Here is a 9,925-nt window from a genome sequence, read left to right on the forward strand (position 1 = left end):
ACCTGCCTTCTGTAGAGCTGGTGCATAACACATCTCAATTGCTTTCCTCTTCCCCTTCCCTTCCACTTCCTTCCTCCTCCCCCTCCGTCTCTGTCCCCTTTCAACCAGAAAGATCCATCTCCCTACTTCCTGTGGGTACTTATTTATTTACTTATTGGGGGGTACTGTGAATGGAACTCAGGACCTCCCTTTTGCAAGGCAGACATTGTGCCACTGAGCTATATCCCCACCCCCCGAAATCCCATAATCTATGTTTTATTGTGTTCTTTATTTATGGTTTGGATTTTAAAAAAAAAAAACAAAAAGCATGAGATAATTTAAGTTGTGTACCTGATTTACTTTTGGGTAGAATTATGGTCTCAAGTTGCACCCATTTTCCTACAAATGCCTCATCAAGAAATCAATAGCAGATGCTGCAGAAGCTTCGAGATGCCTTCTACTTTGGCAGCGGGAGTACAAACAACACAATCACTATGGAAATCAGTATGTGATTCCTCAAAAAACTCAAGCTAGAAATTCCATCTGACCCAGCTAGTCTCTTCTAGGGATCTTCCTGAAAGCTAAAGGCGTCATATTACAGTGATACGTGGGCGCCAGAGTTCGCAGCAGCACGATCCTAGCAGCTGGATCTTAGGAGCAGGCCAAAGAAAACGTGGTGTTTACATACAATGAAGTACTACTCATCCATAAAGATAAACTTGAGGCATCTGTAGGTGTTTCTTAATCCATTCAAGTGGATGCCATAGGGGCTGGGGAGATAGCTTGGTGGCCTAGGTGCCTGCCTGGCAAGCGCAGGGACCCAGGTTCGATCCCGAGTTCCTGGAACCCAGGCATGCCTTGCCAGCCCTGAAACCCAGCATGGTGGTACGTGCCTGAACTCCCAGCACTCAGGAGGCTGAGACAGGAGGATCACTATGAGTCTGAGCTGCATAGTAAGACCCTTGTATCAAGTAAATAAATAAAAGATTTTTTTAAAGAGATGGGGGAACACCTTAGTTAATTCTCACTCCCACCGTGCACTGACTGGAGCAGTATTAATGCCTTCTGAACCTTGGCTGGCCCCTAGGGGATGGGTCATGAGGGTGGGGGGTGGGGGTGGGGGAGGTGCTTGCTTCCTGTGAAGGCAGGGGTGGGGGAGGGGCTGCGTGCCTTCTGTAGCCCTCTGAGCAGCACATGGCCTTTCCTGAGCACATGGCGAATGCTCCTCTCAGCAGACAGTGTGGAGGAGGATGGTGGAGGCAAGGCCCAGCAGGAAGGCGTCCCCAGGCCTCACCCATTACTTCTTCAGACCTGTGATCCCATGGCCACTCAAGGGCAACTCAAGGGGCCTAGCCATAGGGTGGTGAGGCTGCAACCACCAGGTGGGGCCCTGGTGCCCTGCCAGGCAGAGCAATGGACAGGAGACTGATGTCATCAGGACGTGGCCTATCCAAGTCCACACCAAGTCTCCAGCTGGGACGTGCTCTGCATGTCCACTGAGGAGAGGGATACTGCTTCCGAGGCAAGCTCCCAGCAGGCCAGTCTGCATCTCTGCAGGCCTAGGGCCGCGACCCCAGGGGCTGGCAGGGGAGCAGCTGTCCCCCGGAAAGTACTCGCCTTGCTAATGTCCCAAAGCACCCATCTGTCCAAGAGCCAGGGGAGCATGCCCATCTCTCTAAGAGCTCCCCTAAAAGGCAGAACTGCAAGAACCTGTCAGCTCTGAGGAGTTTGAGCAGCGGGGTGAATCCCGAGTCCCGGAGCTCCTCCAAGTTGAATTATTTATGATGCTCTATTGGCCTAGTAGTGTTTTTAATTAGCATCCTGGGAAGAGACAGCAGGCTCGCGGCCCCCTGTGGCTCCCTGAGAAAGCTCCCCAGCCCATAGAATTGTTTTGGTAACAGATCAGTGAGCGGTGCTATTTCTGGATGAGGAGTCAGGCCTGGTCCTTCCAGGCCTCTGGAGCGCTGCAGCATCTCCCCTGGTTTCTGAGAGCTTAACCCTCCTGCAGGGCAGAGCTGGGAGGCTTCAGAGAGGTGACTGTGGACAGCAGCCCAGGGTCTCAGGTTGTGCTGGCATCACCTGGGGACCTGCACAGGGTCAGAGCAGTGCCTGAGGAGCCCTGGGGCAGAACGCACAGACCAGCACGCCCAACTGCACAGTGCTGCTGGCCTCTGCTCTCCCAGAAGCACTGCCTGGGCTGCTGCAGTACCAGCCAGGAGATGACGGAGCAGGAGGACAGGGAGGCAGCAAAGAGCAGGCCTTGGAAGGCAGGACAGCAGAGCCCCACACCTGCAGCCACACACAGGTGAGAGCCTGACCTTGCCCCTGAATCCCAAGCCAGCAGGGCTCTGCTTCAGGGAGGGGCAAAGGGACGGGGTAGAGGACCACAGGGCTCCTGCTGCGACGCAGCTCCACCTCTGTGTGGCGGGAGAGCTGGGCCTTCCTAGCCCCTCCCACCCCCTTCCCAACTGTGCAGGGGGCAGCCACATTGAGCAGCATAGGAGGGCCTCCAAAAGGAGGGGCCTTCAGTCCGGGGGCAAAGGGCTTGACCTCCTGAGCCCCCCACGGACACAATAATCTTGCCTTCATTGCGTCACTGGGGAAAGCAGGCGGCCTACAAGCAGCTGGTGTGCACCCCAGCAACAGCGTGCATCTTCGGGCGGCATCCTTTTATCCCCTGATCCTGCCCCCAACCCTGGGACGTGGGTGCTGCCGGCCCTGCTAAGGACAGATTTAGAGAGGCTGAGACACCAGCCAGGACACACAGTGGCCCCCGCGGTGGTCTGCACACTGGCACTGGGGCAGAGGGGCTGAGAGCAGAGGTATCCTAGGGCAGCGCGCCAACACCATCCCTGTTTTCTTCGCTGGGCTTTTCTATTCGCAGACTTTGTATTATGCAATGTGTAATTTTCATTATCATACACGAATAGTCTTGACAAAGGTTAAAATACAACAAACCCCAAAACTACCATTCAGCTTCCTTCAATTTGCTGTTCTGCAGGTGTCTACAAGAAGGTATTATGAAATTTGATTTATTTTATTTTATTTTGTTTTATTATTTGTCTTTTTGACACAGGGTTTCACTATGCAGTTCTGACTGCCTTCAGCTCACTTTGTAGCCCAGGCTGGTCTCGAACTCACAGTGATCCTCCTGCCTCAGCCTCCCAAGTGCTGGGATTACAGGTGTGCACAACAACACCTGGCTTGATTTTTTTTTAAGTAGGACAGTTTCAATAATTAATATATTGCATATTGTTGTCTTAATGGTTATGCACAAGATGCAGACATGATGTCTTGTCCACAAACACTATTAGAGCAAATCTTTCTATTCATTGAATTAAGAGAAAGTAGTTGTATATCTATCCTGTTTTGAATATACAGGTACAAAATAATCGTTCTTTTGTAACCCTTCTTGGTTTGTTTTTGTCGGAGAAAGGTATTCCATTGTCATTTAAATATTGCAAATGCATGAATTCAGCAAAATATTCCAATATATTACAGTAGTCCATAATAGTAGTGGGTTATCCGAAGGACTGGCAATGTGAGAAGTTGTTGACTTGAGCCTTTTTACAGCTCAGCATATTAATATGGCCTTACTTTTTATACCTCGTGTTTGTACTTTTCTGCTGGATGGTTAGACCAAGATAAAATAAGACCTATATAACAAGAGATGTAACTTTTGTATCTGACAAGGTCAGTCAAATCCCCTCAGGATTTGCCCTGAAAACCTGTATCACAGTTTGCAGATCCTTTGTCAATGTCAGGCATGTGGATGAGTCACGGCCATTGCTTGGCCAATGTGCTCTCTGTGAAAGCCTGAGAGAATGTTTTCTCTCCATATGACTCTCCTTAGGCACACTCTACATCATCGATCACTTTCCTCTGTGGCCCCATAATCTCTTGATCAGAAAATCTGGGAAACAATTGATTTATTTTAAATGCCCAAAATAGGTAAATCCAGAGACAGAAAGCAGATTGGTGCTTTCAGAGGTAGGGAATAGCTGCTCTATGACAGCGCGGTTTCCCTGGGGGTACTAAAGACATTGCAGAAGCCAAACAGGGGTTACCCAATATTGTAAATATGCCAAGTGCCACAGAGTTGTTCACTTTTTAAAAAATGGGTGATTTTGTTATGTGAATTGAACCTCAATATGTACAGAGAGAAGAAGCAGAAAGCCGCAGCCATGGCTGATCCCTGGCCCAAGGCTCTTCTGGGTTATCATCTTTCCTCCCTCCTCCTTTCTTCCCTCCATTTGCCCCACCACCACTTCTCTCAGTATTGGGGTGAACCTGCCCCCTCCCTCGCATCCCTCCTGCACTGGTGGCCGCAGAGCTCAGAGCCCTGATTTCTGGTGTAGGCCTTGTCCCCTCTGGGCAGCAGGACCCGAGAATGAATGCACAGCGGCCAGTTTCTGAGCCTAATCATTGTTTCGTGCTTGTGAAGCGACATTAAAGGGCAATGATTTTTCCTCCTTAACCTCCTGCCCCTTTGAAGTGGAGGTCCCCAGTGTCCTGAGCACAACAGGGGAACAGATCACAGGATTAGAGAGGGAACAGAGAGGAAAGGCTCTGGGCGAGTCTTACAGGTGGTGGAGTCCCCTCTGCACGCGGGCCTCTGGGGAGAAGTCTTTTCCACCAAGACTGGCCAGGTGCAGGGTCACGTTGGACCTGCCCCACGGCCTCGGGCAGGGCTTCCCCAGGCTCTGATCTCGATCTCAGCTGCGGGTTCAGGGAGCCCTTTCTGAGAGCTCAGAGGAGTGACACCCCCCAGGGAGGTGGGTAGAGACTACCCTTTCTCAAGTTGCCGTCCTCCCCAGTGTGCAGTGTGGACAACAGTGCCTCTGAGTTGGGCACCGTGGAAAGACGCAAAATGTGTGTTTTCCTCTCAGCTCTGCTCCTCGCTGGCTGGTGGTTGCTGAGAGAGTCTCTGCCACCCTGAGCCTGGGTTTCCTTGACTACAAAAGGCAGCACCAGAGTCCCGGCCCTGCCCCCACTGCAGGCAGGAGTAGGACAGGCCTCCAGGAGGGTGACCAGCTTGGGAAGGGGCAGCGCTGTGTTTGCGTGTTCAAACAGTTCCCAGGGGGCAGGCTGGCTCTGTTGGGTGCTTTTTGAGGCTCAGCTCTCTGATTTGCAGAGCTGGGGCCAGGCACAGGACTCAGTGGTGGTGTAAACAAGGAAGCAACTGCCAGGAATCAGACCTCCTAGCCACTGTGGGAAGCAGGTGCCATGCCAGGGCTGCGGGCATGGAGGGGGATGACTGGCAGCGGGTGAGCAGTAGTTACAGAGGCTTCTTGTGTTGCAGCTAGTTCTAGGTGTCATAGACCAGAGTCCCCGGCGCCCTGCTCCCCGAGAGGGACCACCACAGGGGTCCCTGCATACTGCCTTCCCAGCCTCAGTTTCCTCCACTGTAAAATAAAGCTAATAATCTGTTGCTCACTGATACAGATTTGTTAGAACTGATGCACCAACTGGGTGGCCTTCAAGATTGCCCCAGGGCTCTGCAGCCTGCAAAGCTGGGATCAAGGCACGGGTGGGGGCTCCTCTGCCAGGCCCAGGGGGCAGAGGGTGTCCAGGCCTCCATCCCTGGCTTGAGGTACTCCTTCTTCTCCTAGTCTCTCTCATCTCCTTTGTTTTGTTTTGTTTTGGGGGGGTGTTATACCAACCGTGGAAAATGTCTTTTTCATAGTACACGCATGCAGTACAAAATGGTCACATTCATCAGAGGATGCCAGTCCACGTGCACGACACACCTCGTTCTCCTGTGCACTCCCTCTACTCCCTCCACTTCTCCATCCCTCTGCCTCCTGGTCCCCTTCCCATTTCCTACTGTTTATCTTTCATTTTGCTCTTTGATTGATTTCTACTTTGGTCTACGGGAAACCGTGCAATATATTTAAAGCTCACATGTCTGGCTTATTTCCCTAAAAGATATGGGCTCAAAGTACACCCACTTTCCTACAAGTGACCCAGGTTGAACCTTCTTTATACATGTGCAGGTCACCTTTTGTTTATCCCTCCGTTGTTGGTGGCATGTGGGCTGCCTCCAAGACAGGCTATGAAGGACTGTGCTGCTATCGACATGAGCGTTCTTGGATCTCGGTAACATGGTCTTCCGCCCTTTCGGATGGCCTTATCATAAGGACATCAGTTCTATCCTATTAGGGTCCAGTCCCATCATGTCTTTGTACCTAAAAAACTGCACTGTAAAGACCTTGACTCAAAAGGTTCCACTGGGAAGGACTGGGGCTCAGGACTTCAACCTAGGAGCCGGGGGGAGGGGACCCAACTCTGCCCCTGACAGCCTGGCTGGGAAGGTGAGAGGAAATCAGAGCAGGGCCTGTAGCTGCAGATGTCACCCTCCTGGAGCAGCAGAGCCTTCCTTTTTGGGGACATTTTTATTGTCCTGATTTGTCTGGGCAGTAGAAGCAGCTCATGCAGGGCCCTTGAAGGTGGGCACCAGACACCTCAATGGACTCGGGGGAAGAGCGCAGTGCGAAGTGTCCCAGTGGCCGCAGCCCCTGTGCTCTTTCCCAAGCCCTGGGCTACTTCCCTTGGCCCTGGGTCTGGTGTGCTTGCCCAGAGGCAGCCCCAAGCCAGCGGCGGTCTGTGTTCCAATCCTCATACCACTTCTCAGGAGGGCACTCTACCAGGTCTCTTCTGCTTGGGAGTCAGAAGGTACTGCAGACTTGATGTCCGGATGACAGCGTGGTGCTGCCCGCCAGGCTCAAATGCACCAGCCCCAGCCCACCTTGTCCCTGCCCCTCACCACCTGTGGGGTTAGCAGGCTCCACTCCCATTGTACCTTGTCTGAATCTGGACCGCAGCTCCGTGTTGCATGTGTTTATCTCAGCGACAGGGCTCCTCAGCCTGAGGCCTGCTGGGGAAATATCCACACTCCAGGAGGAAGGTGTAGATCCCAGGAAACCCTCCATGAGCCCACAGAGCTGCTGGGGACACGCATACTGCACCTGCTCAGGAACGCACCCCAGGCAGAGTAAGAAGCCAGCCGTGCTGCCCTGGGCCCGTGAGCAGAGACCGCGGGCACTGCCTTGGACCCCCAGCCTCTTGCAGTCCCCCAGGCACATGACACATGGTCACTGCTCTCAAGCCTCTGCTGTGCCCTGGAGATATAGCTCAGTGGCAAAAGTACCTGTCTGGCAAGCTCACAGTCCAGAGTTTGAATCTCAGTACTGAAAGAAAAAATAAGACCCTGCTCAAGCCTCTGCTGCTTGTCACCTTGGGTGACATCGCTGACCACCCCACTGGAAAGAGTCATGACTGATCCTCCCCTAGGCTATCTCCTCCATGAGAGGAATGCTCTAGTCACCTCCCACCTTGTGCCCATTCAGTCCTCTGATTACCACCCGTTGATCCCAGCAGGTGAAAGCCCCATGGCAGGCAGAAGCTGTGCCCAGCTTGCTGCTGACCCTGAGGGCCTGGTAGGGCCTGGTGCGCAGTAGGCTCTCTAGAGACATGTGTTGCGTGAACAAATGCAAACAAAGGATGTCCACTCAGCTTCCGCTAGGGTTCTGAGACCTTTTGGAGAATTAAACTGGTTTCCAGAGGCAGGGACATGGTCGTGGTGACACTGAAGAACCACTGATACTTTTGCTATTCATTTCTCCCTCTATTTCCCTCTGTCTCTCTCTGTCTCTGTCTCTCTGTCTCTCTGTCTCTCTGTCTCTCTGTCTCTCTCTCTCTCTCTCTCTCTCTCTCTCTCTCTCTCTCCCCATCTCTCCCCCCTCCTGTCTCTGTCATTGCTCTTGGAGGACATAGGCCCCTCCAGAGCTGAGCCATCCCTTGTCACTTGGCATCCACTGGACCTTGGCTTCCGGACCCCGGGGACACCCAACCCTGTGGGGCTCAGACCCCTCATGGGAAGTGGCACTGTTCCCGCGTGACCCTGTGCGCATCCACCTGCATCATTTCTGTGATCTCTACAAGCCTGTCTACTCCGGGTACAGTGTGCACATGGGATAAGTAGTTGCTGCACTTCATCGTTGAGAGAAGAATGATAAGTACAGACAAATCTTTTTCTGATTATTTTAAATCCCTACTTGGTTGAATATAAAGGTGGAGAATCCTGGATGTAAGGAACTGACTCTGTTCTTTACTACACTGCACATTTAGTTTCCTTTTCTTTGTGGGTTTTTTGTTTGTTTGTTTGTTTGTTTGTTTTTTGTTTTTTTGGGTTTTTTTGACAAGAGCTAGCTGTGTGGTCCAGGCTGGCCTTGTACTCCCTATATAATCTAGGCTGTCTTCAAACTTGTGGTGCTCCTTCTGCCTCATCCTGTCCAGGAATGAGATTACAGTTGTATGCCACCATGCCCGACTCTTGTCTTTGTTCTTACTGTTAGTTCTTGTCATGTTCTTTCTCCATCTTTAATTTCCAAAGATCTTGCTCCTTGTCAAGGCCAGAATTTATCTCTCAAGGGCTAGCTTGCAGCTCTGTAATCTTCTAAAAAGTTCCAAGTGAAATTAGTACTCCTCTTCCTAGGAACTACTTCAGTTAAATCAGTTCTCATAGTCTTATTTAATGAGAACAGGACACAACTCTGTCCTTCCTAGAAAACAAGATCGTCAAAGCATGGATGGAGTGTTGGTGTCGCTAGGACTTTGCACATGATAGATGCTCAGTGAATAATTGTTCAATTGAATAAAATTGATGTCATTGGCAGAATTAGGTGGGGAAATTAAATGCGTGCTGGGAGCTACATACTGTTCTAACAATGGCCTAATCTACTTATTTCCAACAGTGCTCACAGCTTACCAGAGGTTCGTAATCCCCATCCAGAGACGAGGGCCAGAGAAAGGAGCTCTGGCCAGAGCTCACCTCTAGGGAGAGGCAGGATTGGGGCTCGCAGCCAGACATATATTTAAAGACAAATGAGTTGTACCCACTTATTATTTTTATCACCACAAATTTAGCATGAAAACTTAGAAGACAGCATAGCGAGACAGAAGCAGGCACGGATTGGTGGCTTGATTTTGATATGTCAACAGTTGAGAATAATTCTATGTAGTGTTTTGTGTGTGTAGGGAGCCTTTAAGCCACCTAACAATCAGCCTCAGACGAGTCCAAATAGTAGTTGAGGATGAAGTCCTATAAATTAGGGACAGCTAATTTAACATTTCTTAAGGTCAGAACTAGGGAAGGGTCACCCAGGGCTGAGAAGGTCAAGGGAGCTATTTTGGGCTACAATCACAGCTCACTGCAAGAACTTGTAGGCCAATTATGTTTATTCTAGGAAAAGCATTTATTCTAGGAAATCTTATAAATAGTGAATTTAATAGCTCTCGCTCTGGGCTCACTGGCTGAAGCAGCAGTTTAAAATTAAGACTTTTTAAACCCTCATTGAAATTAAGAATAGAAAAATGGAGCGTTGTCTTAAGCAGTATCTGAGGGCAAACTTAACTCGTTGAATTTAGGTTGGTTCTCAAAGAAGGGAAACTTTACAGTAGCTCAAATGAACTGGAGTCTTTGTCATGCCATAACTACCCATAGGAAAGCACCTTGGTGAGCTAAACGCCTATCTGGCAAGCCCAAGGCCCTGGGTTCCATCCTTAGTACCACATGCTGCCCCAGCCATATCCTCTGGGAATGTACTTCTCCTGATCCAGCTCTTCTTAGCTGAAGCTGAGCCTGAAAATGCCCAGGATATCTTTGGGTGTTACAACAAGGGCGAGAGGGCCCAGGGATCTGGAGTTCAGAGGCCAGGGATGCTGCTAAGCATTTTAAATGAACAGGACATTAGGCAGGTGGAGGGACTGGGATTTGATCCCCAGCACCGCATGCCATGCCAGCCCCACCCTTGGGCGTACTGAGCTGGCCACCAAGACCTGGAGTGATGGCACATGCTTGTAATCCCAGTGCTGGGGAGGCTGAAAACAGAAGGATCACTATAAGGCTGAGCTGTACCAAGTAAAGAAAAGAACAAAGAAAGAA

General features: G+C 50.8%; 1 protein-coding gene across 1 annotated transcript in view; it reads left to right on the top strand.

Annotated features, from left to right (window-relative positions):
* Positions 1–2,206: 2,206 nt before the first annotated feature.
* The window catches only part of Prom1 (prominin 1), a 142,517-nt gene continuing 134,798 nt past the window's right edge, over positions 2,207–9,925 (top strand). Inside the window, exon 1 of the mRNA XM_023699547.1 lies at positions 2,207–2,284. The gene's annotated coding sequence lies outside the window, so the exon portion shown is untranslated. The remainder of the gene's footprint in view (positions 2,285–9,925) is intronic.

The sequence above is a fragment of the Octodon degus genome, unplaced genomic scaffold, assembly GCF_000260255.1.
Source record: "Octodon degus isolate 3935 unplaced genomic scaffold, OctDeg1.0 scaffold00006, whole genome shotgun sequence".
Classification (NCBI taxonomy): Eukaryota; Metazoa; Chordata; class Mammalia; order Rodentia; family Octodontidae; genus Octodon; species Octodon degus.